This window comes from Chrysochloris asiatica, unplaced genomic scaffold (genome assembly GCF_000296735.1).
Source record: "Chrysochloris asiatica unplaced genomic scaffold, ChrAsi1.0 scaffold00276, whole genome shotgun sequence".
Classification (NCBI taxonomy): Eukaryota; Metazoa; Chordata; class Mammalia; order Afrosoricida; family Chrysochloridae; genus Chrysochloris; species Chrysochloris asiatica.
This window is the reverse complement of record NW_006408794.1, coordinates 3,036,127-3,044,768: the sequence shown is the minus strand read 5'-3', so window position 1 is coordinate 3,044,768 and position 8,642 is coordinate 3,036,127. Positions and strand designations below refer to the sequence as shown.

General features: G+C 38.0%; 1 pseudogene; it reads right to left on the bottom strand.

Moving 5' to 3' along the window:
- Window positions 1-8,642, bottom strand: part of LOC102836915 — a 148,013-nt pseudogene that overhangs the window by 109,191 nt on the left and 30,180 nt on the right.

Here is an 8,642-nt window from a genome sequence, read left to right as displayed (position 1 = left end):
TACCAATGTACAAATATCCTCATTCCAACTCTTTTATATATATATATATATATATTCCCTCCTCCTCCCATACCCTTTCAGCCTGTGTGTCTGTCCATGTATCTACCTGCAGAACATTCTTGTTCCAATATTATGGATATATCGTTATTTACCTCTGTCCCCTTTAGCCCTTGAATACTTCCCTGTGTCTTTACCTAGCTTCATCATTCTTCTGCCAACCTTCCTCTTCTTGTATGGTACCCTCCCCCTCACCCAAGTTAACATGTGTCTACCCTGGTATGGCACTGTAGGATAAGCATGGTATGGACTGCAATGTTAGTTTGAACCTCAAGGTCAGCTGTTCAAATTCACCAGCTGCTCCATGGAAATGCTATATATACTGGATCACTATGAGTCAGAACTGACTCAACAGCACTTAACAACAACAACCCTCTAGCCAGTGAATTATTTTCCCTTCCCTCCCACCCCTGGTAATCATCAAAGAAAACGTTTTCTTGAGTTTTTAACAATAATAGTTTCATATAATATTTGTCCCTTTGTGATTGACTAAGTTCACTCAACGTAATATCCTGTAGGTGATTCACAGATTCATCCTTATCCTTCAACTTTGCATAGTATTTCATCGTGTGTATGTACCAATGTCAGTGTGCACGTATCTCTTGTGTCCTGGCTCTTATTTCTTGTGGCTATCTATCAAATACAGGAATTGCTGGGTCATATGGGATTTCTATTTCCTGAGGAAACACTATACTGTTTACCATAGTGATTGAACCATTTCACAGTCCCACAAGCAATGTAGGAGGGTCCCAGTGTCTCCACACCCTCACCAGCATTTGTTGTTTTCTGCTTCTGTGAACTTTGCTATTAATGCTGGGTGAGATGAAGCCTTGTTGTTTTGATTTGCATCTCTCCAATGGCTAGTGATAGTGAGCATTTCTTCATGTTTGTTGGCGGTCTGAATGTCTTCCTTGGTAAAGTGTGTGTTCATGTCCTGTGCCTACTTTTTAATTGGGTTATTGTCTTTTTCTTGTAGCGGTGTTGTAGTTTTCTGTAAATCTTAGCAGTTAGTCCCTTGTCTGATATGTGGTTTAAAACCTCTTGATGCACACAAGTGCCTGATTTTTAGGAGGTCCCAGTCATCGATTTTGCCTTCTACTGTGCCTGTGTTTTTAGTAAAATTTGATAGTGTTATTTATGCCATGTTTTAGGGTCCCTAAGTATTCCCTAGTTTTTCAATGGTGATCTTTATAGTTATAGGTTTTACCTTTAGGTCTTTAATTCACGTTGAGTTTGCTTTTGTATATGGTTTGAGATATGGGTCTTTTTTCATTCTACAAATAGATTTCTAGTTTTGCTAACACCATTTGTTGAAGAGACGATCTCTTCTTCATTTAATAAGTTTAGCCTTTGTCAAAGATCAGCTGCCTATATGTGAATGGATTTATTTCTGTGTTCTCAATTCTGTTTCATTGACCTATGTATCTTTTGTTGTTATAGTACCAGGCTGTTTTGATCACTGTGACTGTGTAGTAAATTTTGAGATCAGGGAGAGAGAGAGGTCTCCAACCTTGTTCTTCTTTAGTAATGCTTTGCTATCTGAGGTCTCTTTCCTTTCCATATAAAGTTAGTGATCAATTTTTCCATCTCTTTAAATAATGATGTTGGAGTACAAGGTTGGTTTGAGCTGCAAGGTCAGTGGTTCAGAAACCTCCTCAGAAACCCTATACAGTCGCTCCTCAGAAACCCTATACAGCGTCACTGATTCAGAGCCAACTTGCTGGCACTTAATAACAACAACAAATGATGTTGGAATCTGGATTGGGATTGCATTATATCTATAGATTACTTTCAGCAATGTTGACATTTTCACAATATTAAGTCTTCCGATCCACAAGCATGGTATATTCTTCCATTTCTGTTAAGTCTCTTTTGGTTTCTTGCAGCAGTGTTTTGTAATATTCTTTGTGTAAGTCTTTTGTTTTTCTGGTTAGATTTATTCCTAAATAATTCATTTTTTGGGTGGTTACTGTAAATGGTATTATTTTCCTAAATTCCTTTACAGAGCTGTCTTTACTTGTATAGAGGAATTCAACTGATTTTTGTATATTGATCTTGTACTCTGCCACTTTGCTGAATCTTTCAAAGAGTTCTAATAATTTTCTGAGTCTGTGGGATTGTCTACACATAGGATCATATCATCTGCAAATAGAGTTTTACTTATTCTTTGCCGATTTGGATACCTTTGATTTCTCTTTCTTACCTTATATCTCTGTCTATAACTATTTTGAATAGGAATGGTGGGTGACAAAGGGCATCCTTATCTAGTTCCTGTTCACAAGGGAATGCTTTTAGTTTCTATTGAGAGTCACGTTGGTTGTAGTATTTATATATATGCTCTTAATTACGTTGAGGACTTTCCCTTCAATTCCTATTTTGTTGAGTGTTTTTATCAGGAATGGATGTTGGATTTTGTCAAATGCTTTTTCCGCATCAATCGAAGTGATCATGTGGTTATTTTATTTTTTTATTTATATGATGGATTACAATGATTATTTTTCTAATATTGAACCATCATTGCATCGTTTATGTGAACTGACTTGGTCATGATTTTTTTGTTTTTTGTTTTAATATATTGTTGAAATCTATTTCCTAGGATTTTGTTGAGCATTTTTGCATTTATGTTCATCAGGGATATAGATCTCTAATTTTAATTGATGTCTTTGCATGGTTTTGGAATGAAGGTTATGCTTGCTTCATAAAATGTATTTGGTAGTTTCCCATCCTTTTCTATATTCTGGAAGAGTTTGAGTAAAATTGGTGTCAGATCTTCTCTGAATGTTTGGTAAAATTCACCAGTAAAGCCATTTGGCCTAGGCCTTTTTTTGTTGATAGTTTTTAAATTATGTGATCAATTTCCTCTTTTGTTGTAGCCCTGTTCAAGTTTTCTAATTTACTCTGTGTTACTTTAAATAAGTGTGTTTTTCTAAAAATTTATCATTTTTTTTCTACATTTCCAAATTTATTGGAATACTATTCTTCATAGTGTTCTGTTATCATTTTTGTTTCCATTGATTCTGTTGTGATGTCACCCATATTATTTCTTATGTGTATTATTTGCATCTTCTCCTTTTCTTTGGTTAGATTTGCCAATAGTTTGCCAATCCTTTCAAAGAATGGCAAACTTCTTGTCTTGTTGATTCTTTCTATTATTTTTCTTTCAAAGAAACAACTTCTTGTCTTGCTGATTCTTTCTATTGTTTTTCTGTTTAATAATTTATTTATTTCTACTCTAATCTTTATTATTTCTTTAGTTCTTGTGGCAGTAGGCTTATTTTGTTGCTTTTTTCTAATTGTTGGAGATATTGAGTTGAGGTGCTGGTTTTGGTTCTTTACTTTGAATGTGTGCATTTATTGCTATAAATTGTCCTCTAAGCACTACTTTTACTGTGTCCCAAAGGTTGTGATATGTTGTGCTTTCATTCTCATTTGATTCAAGGAATTTAAAATATGTTTGTATTTGTCCTATTATCTAATAGCTTATAAGCAGGGTGTTATTCGGTTTCCATGTACTTGATTTTATTTCCTTGATCTTCCTTTGGTTGATTTCTAATTTGATAGCATTGTGATCTGAAAAGATCTTTGATTCTTTTCATTTGTTGAGGCTTGTTTTATGGCTTTACATGTTATCTCTTCTGGAGACCGTTCCATGTGCACTGGAAAAGAATGTGTATTGTGCTGTTGTTGGGTTGAGTGCTCTGCATTAAATCTGTGAAGTCAAGTTGGTTGATTATATTGTTTAGTTCTTCTGTGTCTGTTGAGTTTCTTTCTAGTTGTTCTGTCCTTTATTGAAAGTGGTGTATTAAAATCTCCTGCTCTTACTGTAGAGTTGTCTTTCTTCATGTATATTAGAGTTAGGTTTATGTATTTTGTTACTCTTTCACTAAGAGCACAGCTATTTATTATGGTCATGTCCTCCGGTTTAATGTACTCTTTAGTCATGAGATAATGTCCTTCTTTGTCTCTTATGTTGATTTTTGTCTTAAAATCTATTTTATCAGGAATTAATATTGTCACTCCTGCTCATTTTTTGATTGCCATTAGCTTGATATACCCCCCCATCCTTTTATTTTTAATCTATTTTTGTTTTGTGTGTAAGGTGTGTGTGTGTGTGTGTCTTGTAGACAACATATTGAAGGATCCTATTTTCTTATCCATTTTGCTACTCTGTCTCTTGACTGGTACATTTAATCCACTAACATTCAGTGTAATTACTGATAGGCATGAATTAATTGCATTCATTTTGTTGTGTGTGTTGTGTGTGTGGTGCTGTTTTTTTTTTTGTTCTGCACATTTATCTGTACTCAGTTCATTTTGTTTGTGTGTTTTCTTGTCTGCTTCTTCTAGTGAGAGCTAGTCCAGGGGTGGTCAGGACAAGTCTGCAGAAAGACCCGCCTGGATGGGGTCAATGAGGACTGCTCCCCACTCCTTTAATAAGGCCTACAACAGTGGTGCTTACCTCTGTGCAGCTCCGGTTGCTGAGAGAGCAGGAGCTTCCCTGGGGGTGTACACCGGTAGGGGCCTGCCTTGCCTCTGGTCATCAGGGGACTGTGGGGAACAAAAAAAAATAAGTCACACCTTAATCTCTATGAGCCACATGTATGTTTCTGCAATGCCAATATGTTTACAAAATCTCAAAATAGCTGCTCCCATCTGATCTGTGGGCACAGATCATCAGTGTCTCCTTTTTTTTGTTGCATCTGCTCAGCCCTCTCTCTTAGTAAGCAGTCAATCCACTTCTCTACCCCTTCATTTGAAGCTCGGAGTTCCAGGACTATCATTTGCATCTGTTTCGTTTGGTTTTCCTTATCTTTGGTGTAGAGGCTCCAATACAGCCTTTCTGCCTAGTCAGCCATCTTGCTGCCTCTCCTGTTGAAACATTTTCAACTTGTATTTTGTCAGTTCCTGTAAGCTTGTTTTTCACTTATACTTTCAGTGCAACTTGGATGTTTTCCTTCAGTTCTTGATTGCATGCTACCTCTTGAAATGACTGAACATCTATCAATTGTTTTTGGTAAAGTGACTCTATGCATTGCTTCCATCATCTTGGGATGTCTCGTGTGCCATTCAATATTTTGCCCATTGTGGTTGTTAAGTGCCATCGAGTCGGTTCCAACCCATAGTGACCCCGTGTAGGGTTTCCAAGGAGCAGCTGGTGAGCTTCAACCATTGACCTTGTGGTCCAAACCAACTTTGCAATCCAGCACATTAACTCACAGCACCACACCAGCACTCCATTTTGCCCATAGAATCCTTAAATATTGGAAGTAGAAGTCTGAATGTTTTCTTCAGTTCTTTCAGCTTAAGAAATGCTGAGCATGTTCTTTCCTTATGGTTTTCTAATTCCAGATCTTTGCACATTTCATTATAATACTTTTCTTTGTCTTCTTTAGATGCCCTTTGAAATTTTCTGTTCAGCTCTTTTACTTAGTTATTCCTTTACTTTAGCTTCTCAGGTGCTCAAGAGCAAGTTTCATAGTCTCTTTTGACATCCATTTGGTCTTTTTTCTTTCCTTTTTATTTCTTCATGTAAGATGTCCTTGATGTCATCTCACAACTCCTCTGGTCTTTGGTCATTAGTGTCTAAGGCATCAAATCTATTCTTGAGATGGTCTTTAAATTCAGATGGGATATACTTAAGGTTATATTTTAGCTCTAATAGATTTCTTTTAATTTTCTTCACCTTCAGCCTGAACTTGCTTATGAGCAAATAATGATCTGTTCCACAATTAGCCCCTGGCCTTGTTTTGTCTGGTAATATCAAGTTTACCCATAGTCTCTTCCCCACAAATGTGGTTAATTCCATCTGTGTATTTCATCTGGTGAGGTCCACTTGTACAGTTACCATTTACGCTGTTGAAAAAAAGGTATTTGCAGTGAATAAGTTGCTGGTCTTATAAAATACTATCATGGAATCTCCATCATCATTTTTTATCACAAAAGGCCATATTTTTCAACCAATCCTATTTTTTTGTTTGCTTCTAACATTTGCATTCCAATTGGCAGTAATGTGTCTTGATTGCATGTTTGATTAATTTCAGACTGAAGAAGTTGGCATGATTCAATTTCATTATCATTGGCTTTGGTGGTTGGTGCATAAATTTGAATAATAGTCGTATTACTTGGTCTTCCTTAAGTTATTGTTGTTAGTGCTGCTGAGCTGGTCCTGAGTCATAGTGACCCAATGCACAACAGAACAAAACACTTCCCAATCCTGTGCCATCCTCACAAGTTTTGTTATGCTTGAGTCCATTGTTGTTGCCACTGTGCCAATCCTTCTCATTGGGAGGGTCTTCCTGGTATGTGTATAGATAGCATCCTATCACAGACAACATCATACTTCAGCATATGTTGAATGTTTCTTCTGATGATGAAAGCAACACCAGTCTTCTTAAATTTATCATTCCTGCCAAAGTAGACCAGTATGATTGGCTGATTCAAAATGGCCAATATCAGTCTATTTCAACTCATTAATGCCTAGGATATCAATCTTTGTGTGTTCCATTTTATGTATGATGACGTCCAATTCTCCTAAATTTGTACAGTCCGCTTCGAGCAGTTCAGACTATTAATGGATGTCTGCAGCTGTTTCTTTTCATTTTGAGTTTTACTCAATCAGCAAATGAAGGTTTTGAAAGCTTTGTTTCATCTGAGTCACTAATGTTGACTCTACTTTGTGGAGGCAGCTGTTCCCCAATCTCATATTTTGAGTGCCATCCAACCCGAGGGGCTAATCTTCTGGCACTTTATCAGATTAGTTAGCAAGTCTATTTTCAAGGTATCCTTCATTCTCTGCTTCTCAAAATGTGGTTCGTGGGCCACCAGCACTAGATCCCCAAGTATGCTTGTCAGCATGTAGACTTCTAGATCACAGAGGGTGATACTTTCTGGAAGCAGTCCAGGAATCTGCAGTTTCAGGAGCTTTCCAGATTTTAATTTGCAGTTAACTTTAAGATCTATTGGCCTAAATTCTGCTTTCTGCCTTCAAATAAATTCTTAGGTAGTAATGATTGTTGCTGTTGCTGTTACTGTTGGAAACCATCAAGTTAGCCCCTGACACATGGAGACCCCATGCGCAAAGTAATCAGACCATTGTCTTCCATAGCATTTTCTTTCATTGGCTGGTCTGTAAAAGTAGTTTACCAGTCCTTTCTTCCTACTTTGTCTTAGTCTGGAAGATCCACTAAACTTGTTCAGCATCATGGCAATACACAAGCCTCCACTAGAGGACGGGGTGGTGGCTGCAAATGGTGTTGTTCTTGTTGTTGTTGTTAGGTGCCATCGAGTCGGTACCGACCCATAGCAACACTATGCACATGAGCCAGGAATAAAACCCATGGTAGGTGAGAATTTTGCCAACAGTGACAGCAGTATCCAGGTCAATTCTAGATACTGTGTGTGAGCTCTACCATGTCTCCCTGAAGCCTAGGCAGGTTAATCTTACTCTCTGAGAGTCAAACAACCAACCTCAGTTTAGCTTTAACCTGCTCTGATGAGGCAGACCCCAATTCCAGCCTCAGGGAGAACAGCCCACATTTATTGGATTATTTATAGACTAGGTTCAGTCCAACCAATCTAAACCATCAGCAACTTTTCTAAGTGATATTCTAAGTTGTCATTCAAGGCCTGGCAGGTAGCCAGGAATGCACTCAGAACTCCATTCTATCCTCTTATCTGTCCAATACAATGGAGGGGCAGCAGTAATGTCTTATTTCTGAAAAAGCAGATTTCAGGTTGAGTCCATTTAGGACTGGACCTCGCCAGCATCTGCATGTGTATGTGCCGTGCAGCTCAGTGACAGGGAAATGTTTCCAATGGGAAACCCTCATTACACACTCATCTTTCCATTCACTGACCCTTCTAATATGTGGTTCTTTTATTTATTATTACAGTGATTGGGCCTTGGCATTCTCCAAGGCAAATGCAACATTTATGTGTTGTACAGCTTGTTTTTAATACACACCCTGTTCCTGTTGCCAAGACAGGAAAAGAATTAAAGGCTTTCTTTGAAGGCCCGTGAGCGGACTGGATAGTTCAGACTTGCTGTCTGGTAATGATTCTGTTTGTCTCCACCCAGAACCCCAGCCCAGCCTCTTAACTCAAATCAACTGCTACTTTGCCTGGGGTATCCTTGGGCCAGAGGACTCTCCTGTGGGCAGGGATTTAACACCCTCAATGACAAGTAGGAATCAGTGAGTGAATTGGGGGTGGGGAGCAATTCAGATGTGTGTTGTTGAATATCTTCTGGAGGCCTCAGCTGGACTGAACCCTAACTGCCCACACAGATAAAATGCCTGACAATGCACCTGTATTACCTTTCTTCCCTTCCTATATCCTCCACTGGTTCTTCCTGGGGCCACTGAAATTCTAATCTTATTAACTTCAGTTATAGTCTCAATATAGGAATTTATTTTTTAAATTAGGATATTTTTAAAGTCTCTTTATGCATTATAGTCTTTTTAAAAAATTTTTTTAATTGTTTGACTTGTTGTTGTTAAGTGCCGTCGAGTCGGTTCCGACCCATAGCAACCCTGTACAGGGTTTCCGAGGGTGTAAATCTTTACGGGAGCAGAAAGCCTCATCTT